This window comes from Anolis carolinensis, chromosome 5 (assembly GCF_035594765.1).
Source record: "Anolis carolinensis isolate JA03-04 chromosome 5, rAnoCar3.1.pri, whole genome shotgun sequence".
NCBI lineage: Eukaryota > Metazoa > Chordata > Lepidosauria > Squamata > Dactyloidae > Anolis > Anolis carolinensis.
The window spans coordinates 123,482,503-123,496,225 of record NC_085845.1 but is presented as its reverse complement, the minus strand read 5'-3'; positions in this window follow the sequence as shown (position 1 = coordinate 123,496,225).

Here is a 13,723-nt window from a genome sequence, read left to right as displayed (position 1 = left end):
ATATTCAATATTTAATGAATAAATAAGAAGTCCTATTTGGTCTGGACATTCTTATGTGATTTCAAATATCATATCTGGGGGTGGGAGTGGAGATTATGTTATGCTACAGACTTCTGAAGCAAGAAAAAAGAAAAATGTGTGCATTACTGAAAATACTCTGGAGGCTATTTGCAAAACTAGGTTAATGTGAAATGTGTTCTGAGGCATCATGATCACACACTTGTTCGAAACACTTTCATTTAATAAGATTTATAAATGCCACAAATCTGCATTTATTCATCTATCCATTCCCTACCACCTCACCCTGCTTTTTGCAGACAAGAACATTTATGTTATATTTATTTATATTATAATCTTGGGCTGTAGAGTACAGTCTACAGAGTTTAGTTTAACATGTTGTTTATGCATTGTATTGTAGACATGTGGTCATTTTGGGTACATTTGAGAGTCCCAAAAAAAACTTGAAGTATACCAGTTTTCAAAAAACCTTACACCAAAGACTTTATCACACAAATTTGCTTTTCCACAGCAGTCCTACTATTATAGATTGCTGTTGTTGTTTATTTGTTCAGTAGCTTCCGACTCTTCGTGACCTCATGGACCAGCCCATGCCAGAGCTCCCGGTCAGCTGTGGCCACTTTCAGGTCCTTCAAGAACAAGCTAGTCCCTTCAAGGATAACATCCATCCATCTTACCCTTGGTTGGCCCCTCTTTTTCCTTCTATTTTCCCCAGCATCATTCTCTTCTCCAAGCTTTCCTGTCTTCTCATTATGTGGCCAGAGTACTTCATCTTTGCCTCTAATATCCTTCCCTATTATAGATAGTGGAATCATATTGAGGCAAAAACACCTTCAATATCATACCAATTCTTGCAATTGCACCAGTTCTACAATCTGTGATCCTGTAATCGTACCTGTATATCCTTGTAACTCCATCTTCCCACACTTAAGTTGTTTCATATTTTATATCAATTTTGGAATTTCAGTGATGAAAAAAGGCAAATATAAAATATAAAATAAACAGAGATCAGAAAGCTTCAATGCTGGTTAGTCTACCTTGTGCAATAAAGTCCTAAGACAAACATGTGGAAAACTTGTACTCAGTTTAAAGACGGGAATTGGAGTACCAGAACCTTTTAGAAAAGTGGTTCTGAACCTGGGGTCCCCAGATGTTTTTGGCCTCCAACTCCCAGAAATCCTAACAGCTGGTAAACTGGCTGGGATTTCTGGGAGTTGTAGGCCAAAATATCTGGGACTCACAGGTTGAGAACCACTGGTTTAGAAGGATTGCTTTTCCTCTAAATGAAGTCATGTATTCCCTATATACTTTATGTTAATTTAAAACTGAACTTTTTCCTAGGCACAAAATGGAAAGAAACGCAACTTCCAGTTTTCCTTGCATTTTGGCTATGAGTTTTGGAATGACCCAGAAGAGGCAAAATTGTCTCCCGCGAGCCTGCCCACTCCTTGTTTAGTCAATGGCATGGTCATGGAGGTATGGAAAGATTTTTAAAAATAGCAGAAACAGTCTTAGGCCCCCTCCACACAGCTAAATAAAATCCCACATTTTCTTCTTTGAACTGGACTATATGGCAGTGTGGGCTCAGATAACCCAGTTCAAGGCAGATATTGTGGGATTTTCTGCTTTGATATTCTGGATTATATGTCTGTATGGAAGGGTCCTACGTTTTAGATGCCATTGTACTGGAATTGTTAATTGTGTCAAATGCAATAACCATAACACAAGGCAAATATTAAGGCTTCAGTGATATATATGGAAGCAGGTAGACAGCCAGGTACACTTTTATTTTGTCTGAAATAACTCCAGTGTAATAAATAAGACATATTATCTCAATTATTAATGTCTTAATCTTCTATGAGTTTGTATATAAACTTGAAATTCAATTTATCCAGAATCATAGAGTTGGAAAAGACCTTGTGGGCCATCCAGTCCAACAAACTGCCAAGAAGCATGAAAATCGCATTCAAAGCACCCCCAAAAGTTGGCCATCCAGCTTCAGTTTAAAAGCCTCCAAAGAAGGAGTCTCCATCACACTCTGGGGTAGAAAGTTCCACTGCTGAACAGGTCTCACAGTTAGGAAGTTCTTCCTAACTGTGAGAAATTATTGTACAAAAACTTATTGTACAACAGACACAACGAAAGTCATAATGTCATGCTACAATAGATGCTCAGAAGTTAATTTAGAGAGATTACAGATCCACATTCTATAAGCAAAGATTTCTTACACAATATAAGATTATTAATATAATTAATCATATAGATATAGATGAGTGTCATGTGGACGTTAAAGCCAAAATTATAATTGTTTTTGACCTAACTCCAAATCCTAGGTTCAATTAGTGTAGCTTCACTATATCAGTTGTTGAATGTTAAATCAACATTAGGTGTTTGTTTGTGTGTGTGTGTGTCAAAGCTGGACAAAACCAGAATAAATGCCAGCAAAGCTCTTTGGCTTCTTTGTTTCATTTGAACAGACATTCACTTTCTCCATTTGTTCTGAGTTTAGCATTACACAAAATTTCAGTGGCAACTCAACATAGTAAGTTCACTTAGCAGGATTTCACACATGGCTACTATGATGTAAGTCCCATTTATTTATACCCAGTTACATTTTGTCTATAGGATTTCAGATTCTATTTCATCTGAGATTTGCTTGGCTTGTTGTGAACTCTTTCCTGATTCCTGAAATTGCTGTAGGTTTTCATTTTTCAAGGATGTCTGCATGGCTTGCATTGTATCAAGCATCTCTGACTGAATACCATTCACAAATAAGTCAGTCCAAAGATGCATGTCGTGTAGCTTTACAAAAACTATCGGAGAGCAGCTTCTAGCATTCTTCTTCATTGTCTATGCTGACTGAGTGTTGCTTGGGTATATACACATATCTCGTTTTGGATAGAGCAAAAGGTGCTCTCCTGTAGCCTACATTAAAATTCTCCTCTTTAGAAGTGGGAGGAGAAAGCAGAGAAGCAATTTACCTGATGTAGCTTTGAGGAGAAGGGACAGGATTGTGCACCTTATCTGTACCTCACTCCCATTCCCTTCTTTCTCTGAGTCAGTTTATTAATATATGGGATTGCCTTGCTGCTCTCACCTTCACACTAATTAGTAGCAATATTGGTACCTCTCAGACCTTGGCACCTGCGGAGCTAAAGACCAGCCCCTTGCTTCTAATTCTAAAAACACCTAAGTAGGAGGTAGTCACAGAACTCCATGTTCAAGATGTAGAGTATCAGCCAAATGTATTGAGGTTGACTGGCAGTCTTTTTGTTGTTCTAAGGCTTAATTAAACTGAGATGCAAAACCCATGAAAAAGCTAAGTTTCATTTATAATAGTTGCAAGTATTTGGCTGAAGTTACACTGAAGATTGTACCTATTCCAACTTACATTCAATTTAAGAACAAACTTCTACAAACTATATTGTTTGTAACTTCAGGACTATCTGTAGTTGCATTTGCACACTGAGATAACTGGAAATGGGATGCAAGTCTAAACAGGAAATTCATTTCTATTTCATATTTATTTATTTCTCACATTTATATCCCACCCCTCTCACCCGAAGGGACTCAGGGCGGCTTACAACAGTGGCAATAATTAGATGCCCATACAAACCAAATTACCTTCAGGCACATCGCCTGAAGGTAATTTGGATGACTAACCTGTGAAATAACAAAACCGGACACAGAAATTGGAGTAAGCTGGGACACTTTATTAACCTAATTATTGTTTTCTTCTATAAAGCAGGAGTGTCCTGGTATAGTAAACCTGTTGCAGAAGGTCTCCTATCAAACTCCCTCTGTCATTTTCCTTGGGTGAAAGAATGTAAACCATGAAGTGAATCCAAACTTGGGTTGCTTCCCAGGCAGTCTACAAATGGAAGGCTTGCCCAATGTTTCCTCTTTTGAAAGTCCCTTGACATAAGATTGGAAGTGTAATCCTCAGGTCAGTCTCAAATAAAGCCTCTATTCCTGTCTCCCCAGTCCCTGAATAGAATAGAATAAGTTTATTGTCATTGTACATCGTACAACGAAATAAAATGCTTTCCCCAGCACACATCACAAAAACAACACACCCATCCTTCCACACTCCAACTACCACTATACTGCCCCAAAGTCACATCAGTGTGAAACCATGAAATTTAGTATAGTTACACTTCTAGAGTAAAAGCTATCTCTCAGTCTATTCATTCTTGTCTTTGTCATCCAGTACAATCTGCCAGATTGTAAAAATTCAAAAAGAAGAAGAAGAACATACTGGGTCCTTAAGAATGTTCTGAGCTTTCTTAAGGCTGTGGGACTTAAAAAGTTCTTCCAAAGAGGGGAGAGGGCAACCAATGATTCTCTGTGCAGTAGTGGTGACCCTTTGGAGTGCCTTCCTACCTGCCAGTGTGCAGTTACCAAACCATGCAGAGATGCAGTAGGTTAGGACACTCTCTATAGCACAGTGGTAGAACATCACCAGCATTTTTTCATTCATTGTTGGTTCCTTAGAAGTCTCAGATACTAGTACAATCTCTGCTGGGGCCTCTTAACCAACACTGCAGTATGAATGCCCCAGGTCTGATCCTCCTAAACAGTGACACCCGGGAACTTAAAACTGGTCACCTGTTCCACTTGGTCTTCATTTATGACCAAGGACTGAATTTCCAATCTATTCTTTCTGTAGTTCACTATGAGCTCCTTGGTCTAATTGATGTTAATAACCAAATTATTGCTCCTGCACCACAAGACCACCACAAGACTTGCAAGAACAACACCAACTCCAAACACAGTTGTTCTTCCCTTATGCAGGAAGGCTTTATCTTCAATAGTTGAAGAAGATAAATACATACTTTCTTTCTCTATTTCTATACTCATCACCGTCAGTCCATCATCTCTTATCACCGTCATTTGTCCATCATCACTGAGCACATGGGAGGCACTTACTTTTATACTCTCTCTCATTGCATCAGCCACTTGCCTGGTCATGGTAACACAGCACTTTACTAGGTGACTAAGCCAAGACCTGTGTGCCACAACACTTTATCATGTGGCTAGGCCTGAATGACTCAGCAGTTTACCATTTTATATATGCCAGTTGCTTCCTAACTCTGACAAGGTTGACACCTGGCCTCAGTCAGACCACATCAGGTTGCTTTCCACTTCTGCTAAATCCTTGGCATAACTAAATTAAATAGACTTAGGTCAATAAAATGGTCCTTGTTTCACCTAACACTTGGTGTCTGGCTCATTATTTCAAGGTTGACCATCAATAAAACTAAATCTCCGTTCTAATTGCAGACATCATCTATCTACACTCATTGAGAACCATTTTCAGGTTTCTGTGACATACAATCACCTTTTAATGACATGCATTGCCGTACTGAGCATGAATTAGGGTAGATTTACATATCAATGTAAATGGTGCAATCACTTAGGCCTGATTGGAGTAGCCACTGAATCTTATAACATGGAAAATTTGAAGTGAATTAATACATTTATTGTTGAACTTTGGATGAACAGAACTCTTATTCTGATCTTTGACAAGTATATGTGTCATTATCAGTCTTTCCATTTTATTTCTGTATTAATGATTTGAAATAGCCATGTATGTGTGTGTGTGTGTGTGTGTGTGTGTGTGTATATATACACATGTTTATATAATTTCTTTGAAATACATACTTAATATGAATTTTCTCTCAAATATATTATGATCCATTTACAGAGCAATCCTACCTGTGGTTTCTTAGAGCTGTGACACTAAATTTTCTGACAAATTCAAACTTCTGTCCCTCCTATTTCATATGCAAAATCCAACTGGTCTTTCTTTAGCACCACAGAGATGATATGGAGCAGAAATCAACCACCTAAAAGGCAATCAGGGCTGGCCTATACTTTTTTGCTTCTAGAAGTCTAGGACAAGTGAGCACCTTCCCACATTCCAGTACCACCTACAGTTAAAGCTGATCTCATTTCAACACTGACATCCTCCTTTACTATACCTGGAAGACAAGGTTAATTTAGATGACAGAAGATGAGCTGTGTGACACAGAGATGTCTCTCTTCCAATGAGGAACTGGGGGGGAGGGGGGGGCTTTCGTACTCCATCTGCTATTGTGGTAACTACTTCACTCTGCATTTCCTCCTATTTCTTGGGCTGAGTTTGCTTGTTTGATTTTTGCACATTCTCTCTGTAGAAGCAAATGGGAGGGAACAAATAAGTGCAACCTCTAGGAATAGCATAGATCAAAAACTTGGTTCTGGGATGTGAATAGGGACTATGCGAACATAAGGTTTGTGTATTCTTGAGCTTGTCAAGTGTGCTTCCTTTCCTTTAATTCCTGTTATCAGAGACCCAGTAGTAGAAAAACAAAACTGTCATGGAGATGCAGTTCTCAGAACTTGCTTACAGTTGTCTCACTCTTAACCCAAGAAGAAAAGATCTATATGTCCTATAGTTTCCGAAATGCCCTCCCAGGGACTATAAGATTGTCCTGTTAAACCAGTGGTTCTCAACCTGTGGGTCCCCAGATGTTTTGGCCTTCAGCTCCTACAATCCTAACAGCTGGTAAACTGGCTTGAATTTCTGGGAGTTGTAGGCCAAAACACCCTGGTGACCCACAAGTTGAGAACCACTGTGTTAAACTGTTGAAAATTGCATCACAATATGATCTTGGAGACATTTATTGGCAATGCCAGTTCCTTGGCTTAGAAATGGAGATGAGCACCAACTTCCAGAGTCAGACATGACTAGACTTAATGTCAGGAGAAAACCTTTACCTTTACTTATCCTAAGAGGTGTGAAAAGCTTTGGATACTCATCTTCCAATCTCCCTGTTAGTTCACATTCTAGGAGTACATTCATTTTATATAGGATCCCACAAGTATTTGTAGCTTGGAGAAGTATAAACAATTTCAATGAGAAAAGCAAAGTTCTTCATGAGGGTCTTCTACAATCCTTTACTGCTATCAGAGTTTGTTTGGAGTGAAGATATATATGAAGAATTTCAAAAGAAAAGTACATGCTTTAAAAATAGCAACATTTCTTTCTGAGAGATTGAATCATATGGCAGATATCAAACCAGAAACTGTGATATCAAATGTAATAAATAAAACTGCATTTATGAATCTGACATCATTTGATTTCCTCCCACTTGGCATAGAGAGGCCAAATGGGAGTGGCTCAATTTTTTTGCTTCTCATATATTTATCATGGGAATTTCATTAACCAGTTTAAATTCATGAGTAAACCAGTTTTTTAACCTGAGCAATTTTTTTTGGGGGGGGGTCCTATAACCACTACCCCCGCCACCCTGGCTACAGGCTTGAACACAACCTCTTTTCACACAAGGTTCCAAATTTTCCTCTCCCTGTCACACTGCACTGTGAGAATGGGAATCCAAATTCTAATTGTATATACATTTACTACATACCAGATGAGCTTAACCAGTAGTATGCTTTTTCTGTCTTTCTGAATAAATGTCTTTAATAAGCACAGCTTTTGAAAATGTTTGAATACACTGCTGGCAAAAGAGGTGAATTGCTCTGAAATTTAACCTAACCCAACCACGTTTCTACCTTTATCCAGAGGGAGCTGACCCCACTTTCTTTATATCTGATGGCACCCAGGTGACCTCCTCTTTCACAGCACCAGCTCACAAAGATTATTGAGCAGTTTGCATACTCTGTGGTCCTAGAAAAATTCCCTGTGATTATCTTATTAGTCTAGTGAGAATTCTATGGTATGGTTCAGCTTTCTTTTCAGTTTTTGCAACCACTTAGTGAAGACATAAAACCTCCCTTTTTGCTACCACTGAGACAAACTGATTAATCTGTATTCATAATAAGATATTTCTGTGCATCAGTGAATCGGTGGTTTCAAAGTCCATGCCCTCTTTTTGTCGAGCAGGTGAATAGCATGCTTAGTTGTTTTCAACCTGAGGGCTTTCTTTAAAAGAAAAGCTCCTCTGACTCACTATTGCTAATCTTCCCCTTAGTGTACTGTACAGCTAAAAGGGAGTATCAGGTCTGCTATCAAAGTATGCATTCTTTTTGTCACCTATGACAAAATGAAACACAGATAATCCATTGATTCAATTTGTTATGGAACACATGTACCGAACCAATAATTCCAACAGCCTGCTGTGTAAACTTCAGTTTCAAAACATCAGCTAGACCTTTCTTTCCCATTGTATTCTTTGTTTCTTTTGAGAGATGAACAGTGGTGGGACTAGGATAAGGGAGGGAGGCACCTGGTTAGTTCATTATTTTTTTAATCAGTATCCTGGATGCCAGTCAGTATTCACAGTTCATGCAGAAGAAATATGAAAACTCTAAGAAGAAATCTAAGGTTCTTGAGAATGGTGAACAATTCCATTGACGTGTTCGAACCTTGGAGAAAATTTGCACTATTTATTCAAAAATGAACACTCATAGAATAGTAGAGTTGGAAGAGACCTCATGGGCCATCCAGTCCAACCCCCTGCCAAGAAGCAGGAAATCGCATTTAAAGCACCCCCGACAGATGGCCATCCAGCCTTTGTTAAAAAGCCTCCAAAGAAGGAGCCTCCACCACAGTCCAGGGAAGAGAGTTCCACTGCCGAACAGCCCTCACAGTGAGGAAGTTCTTCCTAATGTTCAGGTGGAATCTCCTTTCCTGTAGTTTGAAGCCATTGTTCTGTGTCCTAGTCTGCAGGGCAGCAGAAAACAAGCTTGCTCCCTCCTCCCTATGACTTCCCCTCACATATTTGTACATGGCTATCATGTCTCCTCTCAGCCTTCTCTTCTGCAGGCTAAACATGCCCAGTTCTTTAAGCCTCTCCTCATAGGGCTTGTTCTCCAGACCTTTGATCATTTTAGTTGCCCTCCTCTGGACGTTTTCCAGCTTGTCAACATCTCCCTTCAACTGTGGGTATTCCAGGTGTGGTCTGACCAAGGCAGAATAGAGGGGGAGCATGACTTCCCTGGATCTAGACACTATTCCCCTTTTGATGCAGGCCAGAATCCCGTTGGCTTTCTTAGCAGCCGCATCACATTGCTGGCTCATGTTCAACTTGTTGTCCACAAGGACTCCAAGGTCTTTTTCACATGTACTGCTGTCTAGCCAGGTGTCCCCCATTCTGTATTTTTGCATTCCATTTTTTTCTGCCGAAGTGAAGTATCTTGCATTTGTCCCTGTTGAACTTCATTTTGTTAGTTTCGGCCCATCTCTCTAGTCTGTCAAGATCGTTTTGAATTCTGCTCCTTTCTTCTGGAGTGTTGGCTATCCCTCCCAGTTTGGTGTGGTCTGCAAACTTGATGATCGTGCCTTCTAACCCTTCATCTAAGTCATTAATAAAGATGTTGAACAGAACCGGGCCCAGGACGGAACCCTGCGGCACTCCACTCGTGACTTCTTTCCAAGATGAAGACGACGCATTGGTGAGCACCCTTTGGGTTCGTTCACTTAGCCAATTACAGATCCACCTAACTGTAGTTTTGTCTAGCCCACATTTTACTAGTTTGTTTGCCAGAAGGTTGTGAGGGACTTTGTCGAAGGCCTTACTGAAATCTAGGTAGGCTACATCCACGGCATTCCCTGTATCGACCCAACTCGTAACTCTGTCGAAAAAAGAGATCAGATTAGTCTGGCATGACTTGTTTTTGGTAAATCCGTGTTGACTATTAGCAATGACTGCATCTGTTTCTAAGTGTTTGCAGACCACTTCCTTAATGATCTTTTCCAGAATTTTTCCTGGTATCGATGTGAGGCTGACTCAAGAATATTGCAAATTCTCTCAATTGCAAATTGTCAAGATTGTCCATCAGTCTTGAGAATGTTACAATTATCATGAAGCTTTCCACTTTTTTGAAAGCTTTTCCTTGGTCAACAGCAATGGTACTTCACTAGCAATTCCCAAGCTGTTAGACTTTAATTTCCAGGCCCCATATGGCCAATGGTCAGAGATTCTGAAGGCTGAGATCTGACAGCTTCCAGAGGCTTATGGTTGCAATAGCCTTGTCAACAAAATGTCTCTTCAAATTAATCACAGATTGAATTGAGAGAAAGAACACTTGCTATATATTTTATGTGCTGGTTAGATAAAAGGTGGGATATAAATAGCAAGTAAATACATTGCAAATGAAACGTACATCAGTTTTGTTTTCTATTTCTATGTTTTTGGACTTCCAAAACATTCTTGTGTTGAGTTGGTCCAACTAGTTTTGTCCACTATTGCTAGCTACAGCTTACCTAGATACTGAAGCAGAAAGTCCTGCAGTTGTTTTTTTTTTTTTAGATCCTGTTGGGAATACTATAGATCAAACAGGTTGTAATAATTGCTACCACCAAAATTATCAGCAGAATTTCTTAAACTTTGCTACTTCTGAAATTCAGTCACAGAGCATTGGGACAAATACAGCCTCATCACACAGGGCAAAAAAGTGTTTTAGGATGCTTCTGTCTCAGTTCACCCACGGAGCCCCACACTACCTATCAGATGGCATAAGGTGACTTCCAGTGGGGCTCTGTGGGTGAACTGGGATGACAGCATGGTGAAACAGTGCTGCTGACAACACAGAAGCCTCCCCGTGTTCTGTAAGGAACAATGGGGCTTCAGTGGACTCAATCCACACAGTGACACTTTCTCACGTGGGATGGGGATGTATTAGTTGGTGACCAGGGTGCCAGAATTGCTCTGCTGACACCCAGATTCATGATGGAGACTGGCAAACCACATTGCTAGACCTCATCCATGTGATGAATTCCTTGTTTAGTTGATGCTGACAGCGTCAGGTTACTTATTTCTTATATTGTTTCTTTGTTTTATTATGAAATCCAAGATGGCATGCAAAGAACATTATGTTATCTCCACCCAAGAAGTAAAAGTAAAGGATGTCAGGGATATTTGCAATTTGTTGTCCCCCAAGTTGAAAACAGGTTTTCTGACAGTTGAGAAACCCTGTCAGGAAGAATAATGAATCAGTGAGATATTTTTTTACTCGTTTTCCCCATAGCATTCAGTGTTCTGAAGAGTTGCAGAAGAATTTTGACATGGAGAAAACCTTTGTTCTAGCACTCTTACCTTCTTTCATCAAGTCACAATCCCTCAGCCTTAGAGGAACATAATGGCAAATATATTCTGAATAAATCAAAGCAAAAGAACTTTATGACAGGGTTTTCTTAAGTCAGAAGTGGCATGAAGGCCCATCATCAACAATAAGAGCTTTTCTCCTCACAGAGAGGACCTATCTGCCATGACAAAGAGATATGGAAATACCAATTCAATGTTAACATAGTATAATACACAGGAACTCAAACCTAGACTTTGAAGTACAAAGTATGCAAAGTTCTGGAATGAATGATCCAGTCTTGTCAGTTTTAATTGCTCTCATTTTTTTCTTTTTAAAAAATCTGATAACCACAAGTATGAGGAGCCTCCGATGGCCTAGGGGATAATAGCCTCGTGACTTGAAGGTTGGGTTGCCGGCCTGAAAGCTGCCAGGTTCGAATCCCACCCGGGGAGAGTGCAGATGAGCTCCCTCTATCAGCTCCAGCTCCATGTGGGGACATGAGAGAAGCCTCCCACAAGGATGGTAAAACATCAAAACATCTGGGCATCCCCTGGGCAATGTCCTTGCAGACGGCCAATTTTCTCACTCCAGAAGCAACTCCGGTTGTTCCTGACATGAAAAAAAACAAAAAACAAAACAAAACAAAACACAAGTACAGTAGGCACATTCAATTGATCTCTGAATACTTAATTGATAATTTATATAACTCCCATAAATTGAGTGGGTTTACTCCAGTTAGGATTAATAGTTGGATTTAGTTCCAGCTCTCCTTTTCCTGAATATGAAGATATCCAAGGACTTTGGAAAAAAAATGTTTTTAAAATGAACTGACCAGTCTCTACATTCAATATGAACTTTTATGCTTATAATAGATGTAGGTTCTGTTCCATTATCTGAACGGAGGCCACAAAGGAGTGCTAGACAAAGAAAGATTGTCAATTTTATGGGGGGGGGGGCACCAGGGGGGTGTCAGAAGGAGTAAAACCATTTTTCTGTTTTCCTGTTATTCTTCCCACCCATGTCACCGTCGTGGAAGCAACCCTTGTTTATGAAATGGGAATTGGGGAGGGAGAATAACCAGTGAAAACGAGGGAAATGCTTTTCCTCCTTCATTTCCCCACCACCACCATAAAATGCACTACCCATCTCTTTCTATACCCCTTTATGAGTCAGCCTGGATAATGGAACAGTACTGAGATGTTAAAAGGCTATGTGTCCTGCACAACTATTTACCTCAATAAGCCTTGTCTACAGTTCAGGAGCCTCCGGTGGCAAAGTGTGTTAAAGCACTGAACTGCTGAACTTGCAGACCGAAAGGTCCCAGGTTCAAATCCCAGGAGTGGAGTGAGCGCCCGCTGTTACCTCCAGCTTCTGCCAACCTAGCAGTTCGAAAACATGGCAATGTGAGTAGCTCAATAGGTACCGCTCCGGCGGGAAGTTAACGGTGCTCCATGCAGTCATGCCGGCCAAATGATCTTGGAGGTGCCTACGGACAATGCCGGCTCTTCGGCTTAGAAATGGAGATGAGTACCAACCCCCAGAGTCAGACACGACCGGACTTAACGTCAGGGGAAACCTTTACCTTTACCTTACAGTTCAGTACAGTAAAACTGCTTTATTTGAGTTTACACTGACCATATAATCCAGATTAAAACTGCATTAGATGGCATTGTGGATGGAGTCCATGATATTAACTTGAAGTTGGCAGCTAAGTCAACATGTACAGACAGGATAAGACAATAGATTCTGAGTAAATAAAATATTTATTTATTTATTTATTTATTTATTTAATGGAACTCAAATATAGCAACGCTTTTCCAGACTTTCTCTAGAATGCAGTGCAATTAATTTATGAGATGTGAATTTATGAGATGTGAATAATCCAAATATTTCAAGGAATGTTTCAAAGTGATCATAAAAAGCTTCCCTGGGAAAAAGGTTATCTCCTATATATCAGAGTAATGAAATTCTAAGGCCACAGTAGTTTGTGATGTTATAATGCTGCTCAGGCTTTTTACCTGTTGATGGATGATAAAGGACCTAACTGAATATGATGAGAATATTACTGATTATTTGGTAAGAAATAATGATGATCAATTGAAAGTTACTTGAAAAATGTGCGTTATTAATCTAAGAGCAGCACTTGGAGCAAATGATTACAGGAGGCTCTGAGGAAATAAAGGCACTAATTGATTTTAATGGCTATTCACAGAACAGCAAGGCAGCATGTGCCATATTTCAATAAGCTCCCTGCTGTTTTGAAGCCTCAGCTATTTTTTGGTGGAGAGCTATGCCTGTAGGACATGACGAGTTCAATATTATTTTTTGATGAAATTCCATGAAGCTTTTAAGGGGAATACTCAGCAGTGGCAAGATTATGGAAGATTATTGTGTTGTATGACTTTAATAGTAATTGTGTTAAACAGTAATATAAATGTATAGAGTCAAATAATAAAGACTACTTTTACCTTTAAAAAACAATGATGTTAACAGAATACATTTCCTTGAAGCCATGAGTATGTTATATAGCTGAAGAACAAAGGAAGCTCTCTTAGATTTGATAGTTTATGAGTGCATCAAAACTGAGATGGCTTCACTAAACCAGAAATTAATATAAATTGATAGGATATTTGTGAATCTTTGATAATAGGAACATTTCCAGTGGCTACTT